We start from the raw sequence: 17,249 nt of genomic DNA on the forward strand, positions 1-17,249 counted from the left end.
CAGATAAAGAACCTATGCATTTGTCAGAGCTGATCAAGGGAGTTAAATTGTGGATTAAATATTCCAGGGTTATGTATCAGGGTTTGGTGCATTTGAGAAAACTAGACAAAGTTAATGGGACCCAAACATAAAGAGGGGTTAGTGAAAGGCCCCTGGAGAAGTCACAAAGCCACTCCACCATCTGAAATCTAGAGTAGCAAGTTGGAAGTGCATGTCCCTCAATGTAGTAGATCAGAGAGCATCTGAAATAGTATCTTCCCTTCAGAGGGATATAAAAACAAATAAGAGTGGCCTGGAGACTTTGAACCCTCAAAATGATAGGAAAATGAAGGCACATATTAGCTTGCAGTAAAATGGGCATTTGAGCCACAGAGGTAATTGATAGATGTCAGTCATTAAAAATTGATTAAGATTATAAATCTCAGCCAAAACCAGCATGGGTTCTTAGTTCTAATATTAAGTTATACATTATCTATCTGCCGATCTACCCATCCATCTATCCATCCATCTATTCATCCATCCCAAATGCCAACTTTTTGATAAATCCCCTTGGAATACAGATCACTTCAGAACAAATAGAAGGAAAGGGGAAACAAGAAATTAACTGAATATATCTTGAATTTGAAAGATTAAATTTTCTACCACTGAGTTGAAATGAAAGATCAAGTTCAAAATTTTGTTCAGTTACAGAGACAAAAAGATAGGGACATGTTTGCCCTCCTGTGGTTGGTGACTATATCCAATAAATATTTCTTTACCCTAGGACAGTATTGCTTTCCTGATTAGAGATAAATTATTTATCTAATATATCTACCCTTTGATGAATATGGTAATTAAGTCTTTGTCCAGAATTTCATATCCTAAAATAGTGACTATCTATATGAACAGCAACAAACAGCTTGTGGTTGGGTGGGTAACAGATTACATCCCCAGCACCCACTGCAATCTGACTTAGACCAATTTGGTTTTTGCCCAGCCCTTAGTTTATTTTTGACAGAGAGTGCCGCCCAAAAGTTGGATAAGAATAATTGCTTCCTCTTAAACTTTTCTGTCAGGATAACTTAAGTCTTAGAACAAATGCTGTTATATAAACAGACATAGAGTAATCAAACCTTCATTATCAAGCAGACATAAACAGTTCATACAGCCTATTATATAGGTTCCGTTAAGTCTAGAATTCTGTTCCTCTAGGTACTTCAGCTACTTCCTAGCATGAAAGTGTCACCCTAGACTGATCCAAAACCATTACAGAGGCTGCAGTCTATAAACATTATAGTAATCATCACTATATATCCTCTCAGACTTGTGGTTCTCAAACTTGGGTGTGCATGGCAATCACCTAGGACTCTTTAAAACCCTGAATGCCTAGACTGCTCCCCCAAGGATTCTGATTTAATTGTTCTGAGGTGTGGCTTGAGCATTTGCAGCTTTTTAAAAGCATTCCAAGTACATCTAATGTGCAGCCAAGTTTATGTTCTTAAATGAGTAGCAAGAGAAATGTTCTTGGGCTCGATTCCAAAGCATAAAGTCTACCAACCTCATTAGATTCTTCAAAACTCTTTGTGCAGAGGTGTACAGTATCTTCCACACTAGATTCAGCCAATCCATAAACCTTAATTACTTTTTATTTCACCTATGCAAGTCCATTTACGAAAACACATCATTCTAGACAGTGTGCTGATTTCACCAATAAAATTCCATTTCTGGCATTTAATATGTTACTTTGCGAAGTCTAGTTTGTTGAGTGAAAAACAGGGAACAAAGGCAGTTTTAGTAGCTGCCTCTTGTGTCTGAATCTCCTCCCTGAGTGCTAGCTGACCACGCTCAAGACTGTGCATTGATATCTGAACCTGAGTTAGTGTTGGAACTAACATTTTAATAATGCATGTAAAATACGTGTGTGTGTTCATCTATATATGTATATAGAATTCTTTTAAGTAAAATTAGTATATTAAATTATGTAATTTTCAGGTATACATTATAATTAGACATCTGTATACTCTATTAAGGGGATGGACACCAAAGGTCTAATTACCATCCATCCAGGATGGGGAACACATGTACACCCGTAGCGGATTCATGTCAGTGTATGGCAAAACCACTACAATATTGTAAAGTAATTAGCCTCCAATTAAAATAAATAAATTTATATTTAAAAAATGATAAAATAAACCATAAAAAAATAAATAATTACCATTCGCCACCACACATTTGATGCCCTTTATCCATTTTGTCACTTCTCAGCTCCCTCCCCTACTAGTAACCAGTCTGTTCTCTGTATCTATGAGTTTGTTCTCTGTGTCTATGAGTTTAAGTGAGTTATATCACTTAACACACAAAAAAATTCATTTATTTTGTATTTTTTTTTGCATTCTGCTTATGAATGGAATCATATGGTATCTCTCTGCATTTGACTTATGTTGCTTAACACAGTATTGTTAAGGTCCACCTGTGTTGTCACAAATGGCAAGATTTCATTCTTTTTTATGGCTGAGTAGTATTCCATTCTCTCTATATATAGCACATCTTCTTTATCCATTCATACATTGATGGGCATTTAGGCCGTTTCCATATCTTGGCTATTGTAAATAAAACTGCAGTGAACATGGGGAGTGGTGCATATATCTATATCTACTTGAATTAGTATTTTCTTATTCTTCATGTAAATATCCAGATGTGAAATATCTGGATCATGTGGTAGTTCTAGTCTTAATTTTTTGAAGATTCTCCATACTGTTTTGCACAATGGCTATACTAATTTACAGTCCCACCAACAATGTACTAGAGTTCCTTTTTTTACATCCTTTCCAACACTTGTTATTTCTTGTCTCTTTTGATGATTACCAGTCTAACAGGAATGAGGTGCTATATCTCATTGTGGCTTTGATTTGCATTTCCCTGGTAGTGATGTTGAACATCTTTTCATGTGCCTGTTGGCCATTTGGATATCTTTTTTGGAAAAATGTCTACTTAGATCCTCAACCCATTTTTTACTCAGGTTGTTTGTCTTTTTGTTGTTGAGTTGTATTAGTTCTTTATATATTTTGAATATTAACTTATAGTCTCACTTGTTTATTTTTGCTTTTGCTTCCCTTGTCTTCGGAGTCAGATCCACAAAAACATTGCTAAGACCAGTGTCACGGCGTTCACTGCCTGTGTTTTCATCCCCAAATTTTATGGTTTCAAATGTTACATTCAAGTTATTTTTTGTGTGTATGATGTAATGTAGTGGTCTAGTTTCATTCTTTGTGTAGCTGTCCAGTTTTCCTAACACTACTTATTAAAGAGGCTATCCTTTCTCCATTATATATCCTTGTCTCCTTTGTCATAAATTAATTGTCCACATATGTTTGAGCTTATTTCTGGGCTCCCCAGTCTGTTCCACTGATCTCTGTGTCTGTTTTTATGCCGATACCGTACTTTTTAATTACTGTCACTTTATATTAAAGTTAGAAATTAGGGAGCGTGATACCTCCAGCTTTGTTCTTTCTCAAGGTTGCTTTGGCTATTCAGGATCTATTGTGATGCCATACAAATTTTAGAATTATTCTAGTTCTGGGAATAATGCCATTGGAATTTTGATAGGAATTGTGCTGAATTTGTAGATGACTTTGGATAATATGAGTATTTTAGGATATTAATTTTTTCAATCCATGATCATGGAATAGCTTTCCTTTTTTTTTTTATCTTCCTCATTTTCTTGTATAAAATTTTAAATAGCCTCTGGATAGTATAACTCAACTAGAGCCAGACATCCTGGAATGTGAAGTCAAGTGGTCCTTAGGAAGCATCACTACAAACAAAGCTAATGGAGGTGATGGAATTCCAGTTGAGCTATTTCAGATCCTAAAAGATGATGCTCTGAAAGTGCTGCACGCAGTATACCAACAAATTTGGAAAACTCAGCAGTGGCCACAGGACTGGAAAAGGTCAGTTTTCATTCCAATCCCAAAGAAAGGCAATGCCAAAGAATGCTCAAACTACTGCCCAATTGTACTCATCTTACACACTAGCAAAGTAATGCTCAAAATTCTCCAAGCCAGGCTTCAATAATATGTGAACCATAGACTTCCAGATATTTAAACTGGTTTTAGAAAAGGCAGAGGAACCAGAGATCAAATTGCCAACATCCACTGGATCATCAAAAAAACAAGAGAGTTCCAGAAAGACATCTGTTTCTGCTTTATTGACTATGCCAAAGCCTTTGACTGTGTGGCTCACAATAAGCTGTGGAAAATTCTTCAAGAAATGGGAACACCAGACCACCTGACCTGAGAAATCTGTATGCAGGTCAGAAAGCAACAGTTAGAACTGGACATGGAACAACAGACTGGTTCCAAATAGGAAAAGGAGTGCATCAAGGCTGTATATTGTCACTCTGCTTATTTAACTTATATGCAGAGTACATCATGAGAAACGCTGGGCTGGATGAAGCACAAGCTGGAATCAAGATTGCCGGGAGAAATATCAATAACCTCAGATATGCAGATGACACCACCCTTATGGCAGAAAGCGAAGAAGAACTAAAGAGCCTGTTGATGAAAGTGAAAGAGGAGAGTGAAAAAGTTGGCTTAAAGCTCATCATTCAGACAGCTAAGATTATGGCATCCGATCCCATTGTTATAGCCACGCGTTCCAGGAAACAAACTCACTCAGAAGGACAGTGCAGATAGTGGAGTGCAGTTTATTACATGGGCGGGCCCAAGTCAGAGTCTCCTCTTAGCCAAGGACCCAGACCAGCATTTGTGAAAATCTTTTATACCCTATGTGTACGTGTCCGAACCCACCACCCCAAATTCCTTGAGACTTACAAAGGAAGGGTAAATACAATCACAATAACCCCATCAGTCATGTGTTATGTGTTCAAACAGTTAATAATCAATAAGCCCACAGTTACATTCCAACCAGTTAATAACTGATAAGCCTGTGGTTACATTCTGATAGATACTGTCCAGAGGCAGGGGTGATTAGAGTATGTTTTCTCTTAGGCAATGAGTAACCTGGATACGATCTTCAAGGTTCCCCTGTCCAGAGGGGGTCTCATCCTTCCATTGTCGTTCCCACAGGCACTAAGGAGAGAGCTCAGAGTCCACTGGAGAGGTGGCTGAGCATGATCACCACAGACAGGCCTAAGATGGAGTCCATGCCCTATGAATTCCTTCTTCACCATCACTTCATGGCAAATAGATGGGAAAACAGTGGAAACCGTGGCAGACTTTCTTTTTGGGGGGCCCAAAATCACTGCAGATGGTGATTGCAGCCATGAAATTAAAAGACGCTTACTCCTTGGAAGAAAAGTTCTGATCAACCTAGACAGCATATTAGAAAGCAGAGACATTACTTTGCCAACAAAGGTCCACTTAGTCAAAGCTCTGGTTTTTCCAGTCATCATGTATGGATGTGAGTTGGACTATAAAGAAAGCTGAGTGCCGAAGAATTGATGCTTTTGAACTGTGATATTGGAGAAGACTCTTGAGAGTCCCTTGGACAGAAAGGAGATCCAACCAGTCCATCCTAAAGGAATTCAGTCCTGACTATTCATTGGAAGGACTGATACTTAAGCTGAAACTCCAATACTTTGGCCTTCTAATGCAAAGAGCTGACTCATTTGAAAAAACCCCGATGCTGGGAAAGATTGAAGGTGAGAGGAGAAGGGGATGACAGAGGATGAGATGGTTGGATGGCATCACCAACTCGATGGACATGAGTTTGAGTAAGCTCTGGGAGTTGGTGATGGACAGGGAGGCCTGGTATGCTGCGATTCATGGGGTTGCAAAGAGTCGGACACGACTGAGCGACTGAACTGACTGACTGAGATAGTATAACACTCTTGCCCACTGTAATCATCTAGGCCACCTAGATCCTGGGTACCATTTACAACTCCTCCTACTGAGAGGAAATATTCTCAACTTCTTCCATTGTAAGTCAACATTTGTTTCTCCCAGAAGACTACACCTTTCAGCGCTTCATCTTCCTCTCACCTCAACAAAGAAATTTTAATTCTGGTAATAGTAATGTTCAATCTTTCTTTTTCTGTTGAAAGATTTTATTTCTACAGTAGTGTTCAATCTTAAATAGGCTTGAGAAAACTGCATAGAGTGTTGTCTTTGGAAAGGTCACTTACAATAGTCTGATTTCAAAACACAAATCACTGGTCATGCTCTCCTCTATGCAAGAGTTGTGGTCTCTCTTGGTGTTAACTGTCTGGCTCAAAAGAAACATAGATAAGGACAATACTCAGACTGTCTCAGTACTATGTTGACCCTATTCCTGAAGTCTCTTAGGGCCTCAGTGACCTCCTAATCCTCACTTTCCATATCACTGACCATGTTTTCTTAATAGTTATAGGTTATTACATAATTTTTGGTTTTTTTCCTTTTTTTAAAGGAATACAGAGAGTAGGATGTTATGGTATTGATAAAATGAGAGCTTCAGCTGTCATGGAAATGCTCTACCATTTCTGTGCTATTGTGATTTATAATAAAAAATGTGTGGTAGTTGTCTCTGTCTGGTACAAGCTCCTAAAACCCTTAGAATTTCCTAAGTGATGAAAGCACTAAAGGTGTCTTCTGTTACATTAATAAGGTAACCTTTGAACTACTTCCCTTGTGGCTCAGCTGGTAAAGATTTTGCCTTCGACATGGGAGACCTGGGTTCAATCCCTGGGTTGGGAAGATCCCCTGGAGAAGGGAAATGCTATACCCACTCCAGTATTCTGGCCTGGAGAATTCCATGGACTATATAGTCCATAGGGCACAAAGAGTTGGACACAACTGAGCAACTTTCACTTTCATTTTGAACTACACCTAAAGATGGGGGCTGGTTGCCAGGGGATCCAGTCATGTGATTAGAACATTGGAACTTGTAGTCTCACCACCCTGACATCTGCCGTGGGAAGAGGGACCAGAGGTTGAATCAATCACCAATGGCTAAGGATTTAATTAATCCTGCCTGTGCAATAAAGCCTCCATAAAACCCCAAAAGGATGGAGTTCAGAGAGCTTCTGGGTTGAAGAAGTCATGGAGGTGCAGGAGAGTGCTGCTTCTGGAGACGGCTTGGAATCTCCCCACCCTTTCTCCATACTTTGCCCTGTGCATCTCTTCCATCTGGCTGTCCTGAGTTACATCCTTTTATAATAAACTAGTGATACAGTAAATGTTTCTCTGAGTTCTATGACCTGCTCTAATAAATTAATGGAGCCCAAAAGGGGGTCGTTGGAACCTCCAATGTATAGCCAGTCAGTCAGAACCACAGATGGTAACCTAGACTTAGCACTGGCATGATTACCAGAAAACTGGTTCACTTCTTAGTGGGTGTCAATCCAAAAGACAAAACCCAGTCAAAGAGCAGGAAAAGGAAGGACTTATTTCTTACAGCAAGTAAAGAGAATACTGTGGATCTTTCCCCAAGCAGTGTCTCCTCCCCCACCAGCAAAATTGGGGAATTTTTAAGGTAAGGTTACGTGCATATTCATGAAGGGGTTTAGGTGGTGCATATGTATTCATGCAGCGGCTTGAGCAGAGAAGAATTTGGCATAGAACCTGGGCAAAGGTTGAAAGGGCCCAAGCTTTTAGGTGATTGAAGTCACAAGGGTCAGTAAGGGTCAATATCATCAGTCTTCAAGTTCTGCCTAGTCCAGACTCTCAGTATGTAGTTAACATCCTCCAAAATCACTGTGGACAGTGACTGCAGCCATGAAATTAAAAGACGCTTGCTCCTTGGAAAGAAAGCTATGACAAAGCTAGACAGTGTGTTAAAAACCAGAGACATCACTTTGCCGACAAAGGTCCATGTAGTCAAAGCTGGCTGAGCACTGAAAAATTAATGCTTTCGAGCTGCGGTGCTGGAAAAGATTCTTGAGAGTCCCTTGGACAGCAAGGAAATCAAACCAGTCTATCCTAAAAGAAATCAACTCTGAATATTCATTGAAAGGAGTAATGCTAAAGTTGAAGCTCCAATACTTTGGCCACCTCATGCAAAGAGCCAACTCTTTGGAAAAGACCCTGATGCTGGGAAAGACTGAAGGCAAGAGAAAGGGACAACACAGGACGAGATGGTTGGATGACATCACCGACTCAATGAACATGATTTTGAACAAACTCCGAGAAATAATGAAGGACAGGGAAGCCTGGCGTGCTGCAATCCATGAGGTTGCAGAGAGTCCGACAGGACTTAGTGAATGAACAACAGCAACTTGGATGGGAGCCTTCCTTCCTGCAGAACTCAAATGTATGTATCAGATTGTTACGTGCATCCCTTGAGAAACTAGAGCTCTGTTTTATCACTGAGCTATGTTTCTTAATTACTTTTCCTTTGTTCCCTTAAGATCTTTAATTATGGGACCTGTTCAAGGGTGAGTACTGTGCCCAAGCTTAGATCACAAAATGACTTAGACCAAAGTGTGTTAGTCCCTCAGTCGTGTCCAACTCTGTGACCCTAAGGACTGTACTTTCCATGGAATTCTCCATGCAAGAATACTGGAGTGGGTAGCCATTTCCTTCTCCAGAGGATCTTCCTGACCCAGGGTTTGAACCTGGGTCTCCTACACTGCAGGCAGATTATTTACTGTCTGAGCCACCAGAGAAGACAGACCAAAAATGACTTCTCTTAGGTCAGGAAAGCCATGCCTGCTTCTCTTTCTCTGGGGACTCGCAACCCTATCTGTGTACAGCATCTGCAGGAGGGCAGGGTGGTGGGGAGGAGTTTTCTAGGACTGACCCCTTAACCTGTGGGTTCTGATACTATCTCCACTTAATGTCAGAGTTGAGTTAAACTATAGGGCACCCAGCTGGTGTTGGAGAATTGCTTATTGGTGTGAGGAATTAGTGACCAGAACCTTTAACTCTTCACCCAGGGATCTACTGGGCTTTTTAGCTCAGATCCACATCTGAAAGTCTGGAAAACCCAGACTTTCAGGTAACACACTTATCCCTTAAGCTGGAACTGTCTTTTCCTTTCTGAGAAGCCGTTTGATACTTGCAGGAGCAACTCAGAGGTCACATAGAGGCGTTCTGGCTATGTTCCCATAGCCATCCTTAGTGTTCTTCCTTAGGCTGAGTTGCTGTGTCAGCCCTGGGGATGTGATGGATTAAGCAGTGCTCTTCCACTCAGCCTCATTACAACCCATTGTTTGCAAGTCAGGAAAGACGTCTGGGGGTCTCCTTGTCTCTCAGAAGGTCCAAGTTTGGCCTCGAGCTAACTCACACCCCTTCCCATCCATTAGTATTAGTCCTTAAGGCAGGCGTATATTGCACAAAAATTCTTTGGAAATGCAAACCAGGCCTCCCTTAGGGCACTACAAATAATAAAATCATCAAGTCTGGTGCATTTTGGCACACTTTATTTTCCATTTCCCGATTTGCAAAGAAAAGAAAACAAGCCTGAACATTTATGATAAACTCGGCTACTTCTTTCTGTCAGTAGTATTTAGAGAGGAAATTATGGATTTTAATCCTCATCGTCTTTTTTCCTCTGGTATACTTATGCTGTGGATGATGGTATAGCGGAGCAGAATTTGCCACCCCCAATATATGTCTCTTTGGTATAAGGACATTTTAAGCTGGTTATTTTCAAGGAAGCAGACACTGGAAAAGTTGGGAAATTTAAGTGTAAGTTATCACTTTTGTAAGAAACATTGACATTTATAAAGAAAGTCTCCATTTGTAAAGATATCTCACTCTGCACCAGAAAGAGATGACTCTAAATCCCTAGAAACTCTTATCAGCGGAGAAGACAATGACTTCCATCTGCAGAACAAGCTTACCCTTCTTCTCTGTGCTTTTCCTGAAAACCTCTCATAAAAGGTTCCCCCAACACTCCTCCACGATGTCTTTCGTTGCCTTTTGCTAGAGATGATATGTAAGGTGCTAGCTTGAAGCTTTTGAGGGAGGTACTATTGCTGGCCAAAATCTTGGCCTTCTCTGGCCACCAAAGCTGAATCAAAGAATATTTAGACAGAGTATGGAGGAACTAGAAAGGTGACTTTAATTCTCAGCCAGCAGAGAGGGGAACACAGTAGGCTCATGCCCCAAGTACGGTGACCCTGCCCTCCCCCACCATGAGCCGTCTAGGGGCTTATATAAGGCAAAGGCTTGCAGTCAGGAATCAGTGATGAGCAACAAAGTTGACGGAATCTTGATTTCTTCCTCCTACATTGTTTCAAATACAGTCATAAACTGGCATCCCTAAGGCAATAATTGAGTCTGGCAGTTGCATGGCTCTTCAGCCTTCTTTCTGATATGTAACTACAAGGGGAACGGTTGTTGTAAGGGTAAACACCAGATAAGGGATGTATTTAGCAGAGTCAAAGGAAAGAATGTGAATTGTAGCTCCTGCACAGTTAGAGGGCAGAAAAGCAAACTTAGTTTCAGACATGCAGTGTTGGGAGCAGTTAAAGTAAAAAAACTAGGAATGTTCAGGCCTGCTCACTGTTCTCTTTACTTCTTCATTCTCAGGAAAGGGAAAGAGAGGAAATCATTCCTCTTTTTTTCCTTTTCACTGCAACAGCATCCAGCTTTCCTGTGCATCTCCCATGTAAAGAAGGTATACATGTCATTAAACTTCTGTTTGTTTTTCTCCTGTTAATCTGTCCTTTATTATAGGGGAGTCTCAGCCAAGAACCTAGAATAGAAGGAAACAATTTTTTTTTCTCTCCTATGATAGGATCCTTTATATCATCATATTAGGTTTTATATTTTGTCCCCATCATTTCCTGCACACTATAACCTCTGCCAAGATGCTTTTGAATTTGTCATCAGTCCCTAAAGACATGTCGATATCTGTTGTCCGATACCAGAGCTACAAGGAGCATACATTATCTTCCTCTTCTAAAACACTGAGTCCCTTCACATCCACTGTGTGTTCCTCAGACTTTTCCATATATCTTTTAGGTTTACCAGAAATCTTTTGTGGTTTAAAACCTTCGACACTCTCAGATAACCATCCTAGACTGCAAGAAGCTTGGGAATGCAAGCACCTTGGGACAGTCTCAGAATTTCTCCAGTTACACATGCTCTATGGCCATTTCTACTCTGAGGCTATAGATGCTGGCATGTTGCACTCTTGGAGTTCTAAGTACCAAACGGAGATCAATCCTGTCTGAGATCCTATTTCATCTCAAATTGGGAACTCTGGCTCCATCTAGTGGCATCCCCTTTTGGACCTACAGCGGTGACACTCCTTTCCCAGTGGTCTGGTCTTCCAAGGAGTTAAATTCCTAGGATAGGAAAGACCAACGCTTTCAACATTATGGATTCTTCCAAACCTACTGTTCAGTGCTTTGGGGTTTACCTGTCTGTGCTCAAAGCAGATATTTTAGAAACCAGGGAAAAAATTCTTTTTTCAAATGTTACAGTAGACACAAACCCAAAATAAGGAAATAATTAATTTTCCATGATATGAAAAAGGAAAGAAACTTTCCAATGCCTTTTCTTAGAATATATCCTTTAGAAAACTTATACATAGATATATATATGTATATATATATATTTTTTCTGCTCTTCAAGATGTATATAAGGTTTTTGAAAGGCTCAATAATCCTCCTGCCCATTTTACAGCCCAGAAAGATATTTTTTAAAAGCCTACAGACATTTCATTGAAATAGAAATGTTGTAGGAAGGGGGACCCCCTTCCAGGGCCCGAAGTTGGGCTCTTGTCTAACACTCGGAAAAGAATTGTCCGAGGAGACACGTGCTGACAAAGCAAGAGATTTTATTGGGAAGGGTACCCGGGTAAGGGAACCCAGGAGAACTGCTCTGCCGCATGGCTCACAGTCTCGGGTTTTATGGTGATGGGATTAGTTTCTGGGTGGTCTTTGGCCAATCATTCTAATTCAGAGTCTTTCCTGGTGGCTCACGCATCACTCAGCCAAGATGGATGCTAGCGAGAGGGATTCTGGGAGGTGGACAGACACACAGTGTCTCCTCTCGACCTTTCCCGAACTCTTCCGGCTGGTGGTGGCTTATTAGTTCCGTATTCCTTATCAGGATCTCCTGTCATAAAACAACTCATGCAAATGGTTACTATGATGCCTGGCCAGGGTGGGCGGTTTCAATCTGTGTGCTTCCCCTAACAGAAACATTAAGAAAGATATCACCCCATCTTCTAGTCTGCCTGAGAGTTTGACCTAGGCGTTTGATACCAAGTTATAACAATACTTACCTGTTACATAGATATGAGTTCTATTATTTCTTTGGATAAAAGCAATCAGTTAACACAGATGGCCACCTCAATTACCAAGTAAATTAAGGATAAATTTTATGTATAACCTGGCACTACATGTCCTATTTCTTGCGGATTAGTTATCATTTGCCCTAAGGACATTTATGTAATGCCTGTATCTGCTGGGCTATATAAAATGGTCAGATTTCTGTCTTTATAATCACTTGAGCTAATCTGTGATGCACAGTACCGTCTGATTTATTGCTTATTTAATAATGAAACTGTTCTCTTTCTCTTGTAGTTTTGTAGAGAGGTTATCTGAGTTGACATGAAATTTTGTTTCTAATTATTTCCTCAGTACAAAGAGCCCACCTCTTATAATCAAAATCTTTGAATGTCTAGAACATTTTTTCTGAGTTCTTAAAATTCCACAGAAAAGCAGGCATTTTTGTTTGTTCCTTGCATGCTGAAATGCTATATCTGTTGAATTTTGGTTTCTGGTAATGGTAGGCAAAATTATTTAGATGAATTCTTCCACTGGAAACAGCTCAAAACTTTGGATAAAAGTCTTCAAATAACACTTTTAAAGCATCAGAGAGCAAGTAAGACTATGGAAGAGGCCCAGGTCAAACTTTTATGCTAAAATGAGAACCCAAATAGCTTAGCAGAAAAAAGAACACACAATCTCACCTCCCCCTCCCTCTCATCCAAAGACTTTGAGCTTCCTCTGTTTGGGGAGTTAGATTCTCTGGCTTGAGTAGGGATGAGGGATTACAACTTGATTGTTTTTTCCTTCTTCCCTTCCAGTTTTGTTGAGTGGTCTAATAATTAAATTGACATAAAACAGTTAAACAGGAGAGAAAACCACACTTAATTGCATGCATGCAGGAGCCTCACAAAGACATGAAGACTCAAATTGCAGTCAGGTCATTGAGGCCTATATGCCATCCTAAACTTAGGAGGGGGCTTCCCTTGTGGCTCAGCTGGTAAAGAATCAGCCTGCAATGTGGGAAACCTGGTTTCGATCACTGTGTTGGGAAGATCCTCTGGAGAAAGGAAAGGCTACCCACTCCAGTATTCTGGCCTGGAGAATTCCATGGACGGTATAGTCTGGCGGGGTGGGGGTGGGGTGTCCCAAAGAGTCAGACATGACTGAGTGATTTTCACTTTCACTTCTTTTCAAGCTTAGGAGAGGAGGGTAGGGGTCTAGAGCTTCAGAGGGGAGGAAAACACTTCATAGGAAAGTGGGAAGAGCAAGTATTTGTTAAACAAATGTTTGCCCTGCCTTGTAGAAAAGCCTTTCTTATGTAAAAAGTTGTTGCTGGTAATGGCTCTCTTCCTGGTTGTTGTTCAGTTGCTCAGTCCTGTCTGACTCTTTGTGACCCCATGGACTGCAGCATGCCAGGCTTCCCTGTCCATCACCATCTCCTGGAGCTTGCTCAAACTCACGTCCATGGAGTTGGTGATACCATCTAACCATCTCATCCTCTGTCGGCCCCTTCTCCTCTTGCCTTCAATCTTTCTCAGCATCAGGGTCTTTTCTAATGAGTCAGCTCTTCGTATCAGATGACCAAAATATTGGAGCTTCAACATCAGTCCTTTCAATGAATATTCAGGATTGATTTTCTTTAGGATTGACTGGTTTGATCTCCTTGCAGTCCAAGGAACTCTCAAGAATCTTCAACACCACAGTTCAAAAGCATCAATTCTTCAGCACTCAGCCTTCTTTATGGTCCAGCTCTTGCATCCATACATGACTACTGGAAAAACCATAGCCTTGACTAGACGGACCTTTGTTGGCAAAGTAATGCCTCTGCTTTTTAATATGCTATCTAGGTTTGTCATAGCTTTTATTCCAAGGAGCAAGCGTCTTTTAATTTCACGGCTATAGTCACCAGCTGCAGTGATTTTGGAGCCCAAGAAAATAAAGTCAGCCACTGTTTCCACTGTTTCCCCATCTATTTGCCATGAAGTGATGGGACCGAATGCCATGATCTTAGTTGTCTGAATGGTGATCTTTAAGCCAACTGTTTCACTCTCCTCTTTCACTTTCATCAAGATGCTCTTTAGTTCTTCGCTTTCTGTCATAAGGGTGGTGTCATCTGCATATCTGAGGTTGTTGATATTTCTCCCAGCAATCTTGATTCCAGTTTGTGCTTCATCCAGCCCAGCGTTTCTCATGATGTATTCTGCATATTAGTTAAATAAGCAAGGTGACAATATACAGCCTTGACATACTCCTTTTCCTATTTGGAACCAGTCTGTTGTTCCATGTCCAGTTCTAACTGTTGCTTCCTGACCTGCATACAGATTTCTCAAGAGGCAGGTCAGGTAGTCTGGTATTCCCATCTCTTTCAGAATGTTCCACAGCTTATTGTGATCCACACAGTCAAAGGCTTTGGCATAGTCAATAAAGCAGAAATAGATGTTTTTCTGGAACTCTCTTGCTTTTTCGATGATCCAGCAGATGTTGGCAATTTGATCTCTGGTTCCTCTGCCTTTTCCAAAACCAGCTTGAACATCTGGAAGTTCACAGTTCACGTATTGCTGAAGCCTGGCTTGGAGAATTTTGAGCATTACTTTGCTAGTGTGTGAGATGAGTGCAATTGGGGGTAGTTTGAGCATTCTTTGGCATCATTACCATATGTAAAATAGATACCAAGAGGGAATTTGCTATGTGACACAGGGAGTTCAACCCAGTGTTCTGTGATGACGTAGAGCTGTGGGATGGGGTAGGAGATGGGAGTGGGTTCAGGAGGGAGGGGATATATGTATACCTATAGATTATTCATGTTGATGTATGGCAGAAACCACAATATTGTAAATCAATTATCCTTCAATTAAAAAAAAATTTAAAGAGTACATTTTAAAACATGACAATAGTTTTACCATCTTCCCAGGTAATACAGGTCTAGATGCTGCCATTTTAGGTGCTCTTTCCCTTTAGAAAAGTTCCTTTTTCAATTTGAATTTCAAATAACTAATCTATAATGGAGAAAATAATACGATTTGGTCTATTTCCCTGAGCTGGTAAGAAATGCTAGTGAAACAGAGTTTGTGGATAGTCTTCCTAAAATGCTTAAGTAACACATAGCTTTCAACTACTAGTATTAATGTAGATATGGAGAAGGAGAAAAGAAAGAAAAATTAGATCTTTTGTGTAACCTGAAGATGAGAATATATTTAGATATATGGTGAAGCATTATGGTATAACAGAAAGAGAAGGATGTTTTGAGTCAGATATAATTACCTGGAAGATTAAGTTTCTGCTCCATTGCCTTCTAGCTCCAGAATCTCCTGCAATTAACTTTTCTGAGTCTCAGTTTCCTCATCGGTAAAAGGAAGTAATCATGCCTCCCTGATGCTTCATTTACTGTGAAGATTGAATAGGACACACGTGTAGTTCCTAGGGCACTGACCGTGCACTGTCAAAGTCAAGTCTTTACAATGGGAACATAGTCAAAGGAATGAGGAGAATAGAATTTGATTATAGTGTTGATAGAAAATGGTCTATTCAGATAAGATTCTCCCTGGCAAGTGAAAAGGAACAGATAAAACTAAATTTCAAAATAGTACTGCTATAAATTCCAAGAGTCACTGGAATTTTTTTTTTTAAAAAGCAGTCCTTAGGTACACCTCTGACCTTTGCTGAAATTTCCTTCATCAGCTTCTTCTAAGATTCATTTCCTTTTCTCTCCTCTGGCTACTGCTGATTTGATAGGAAATATTTTTGCCCAGCAAGTCAGTCTGGAGAAGATTTACACTTGGGCTCTCCAGGGAAGGAATGATGAGAAGGGGGTGTTTTTGCAGGCAGCCCCTACTTCCAGGGGTGCGATTGCCCTGACAGTCACAGATCTGAGTGCAGAACCCCATCTGTAACTAAGAGATTCACAGCCAGCTTCTACCTCAACCTCTGGAATACCTTCTTTTGACTCTGCTCTCTCTCCACCTCTCATTCCCATAAGTGGAGAACTGTCTACGAAAACACACACACAAAACCTGCAAATTTCCCCCATTGCTTCTGTCTTCCATTAGTTTTCCAACCATGCCCCATGCACCCTTCATGCCCACCTCCCCTTCCAAAAGGCAAACCAATAATGAGTCAAATGAAAAAAACATACTAAGGTAATTTCTTAATCTGGAATACAGTTGAATAAAGAAAGGGATCATGCAAGAGGGAATAGACTGTTGCAATAGGGAGAATGCGTTCATCGTGAGCTCTGAAAGCCTCTCAAGGCTTAGGCACATAGGGTTTTTCTTTTATGGCAATGAATAACCAAGGGCTTCCCAGGTGGCATTCTTGGTAAAGAACCTGCTTGCCAATGCAGGAGATGTAAGAGACTCAGGTTCGATCCCTGGGTCAGGAAGATCCCCTGCAGGAGGAAATGGCAATCCACTCCAGTATTCTTGCCTGGGAAGTTCCGTGGACAGAGGAGGCTGGCAGACTAGAGTCCATAGGGTCGCAAAGAGTCAGCCACAACTGAAGGAACTTAGCATGCACACAAACAAGGCTAGAAATAACGGGGTGTGGGGAAGTTTCATGAAAAGGAAATTGTGCGTTGGACCAGAGAATTTTTTACCTTGAAGCTATTCTGTACACAGGAGGGCGTTATATGTTAGCTCAAGCTGAGGATGGGTTAAAGTTCAGGGACCTGGGGAAGTAGAGAAGCTTAACCCAAGTCTCGTTAACAAGCATTTTGTTCTAATTAGTAAGAAAAATCAGTCTAGCTCATCGTTTTTTTTTTTTCTTTTTCTTTAATGTTTATATATTTGGCTGCACTGGGTCTTAGTTGCAGCATATGGGATCTAGTTCCCTGATCAGGGATCAAACCCAGGCCCCCTGCATTAGGAGTGCAGAGTCTTAGCCACTGAACCACCAAGGAAGTCCCAGTTTAGTTCATCTTTTAGGAGATGAAGAATGGGAATTTGGAAAGTCTGAGTCTGTGCTTGTCTTAGAGAAATAAAGGGAATGTCAGGGAATGTTGTGAGTCTTTTCTAAGTCATTTGGGGATGTGTATTTCTCTGTTGTGAGCTATTTCCTTGAATACAAATGGGAGAGATTTCTTTAACCATCAGTGTTTTCCAGGAGC

This window comes from Muntiacus reevesi, chromosome X, assembly GCF_963930625.1.
Source record: "Muntiacus reevesi chromosome X, mMunRee1.1, whole genome shotgun sequence".
Taxonomy (NCBI): domain Eukaryota; kingdom Metazoa; phylum Chordata; class Mammalia; order Artiodactyla; family Cervidae; genus Muntiacus; species Muntiacus reevesi.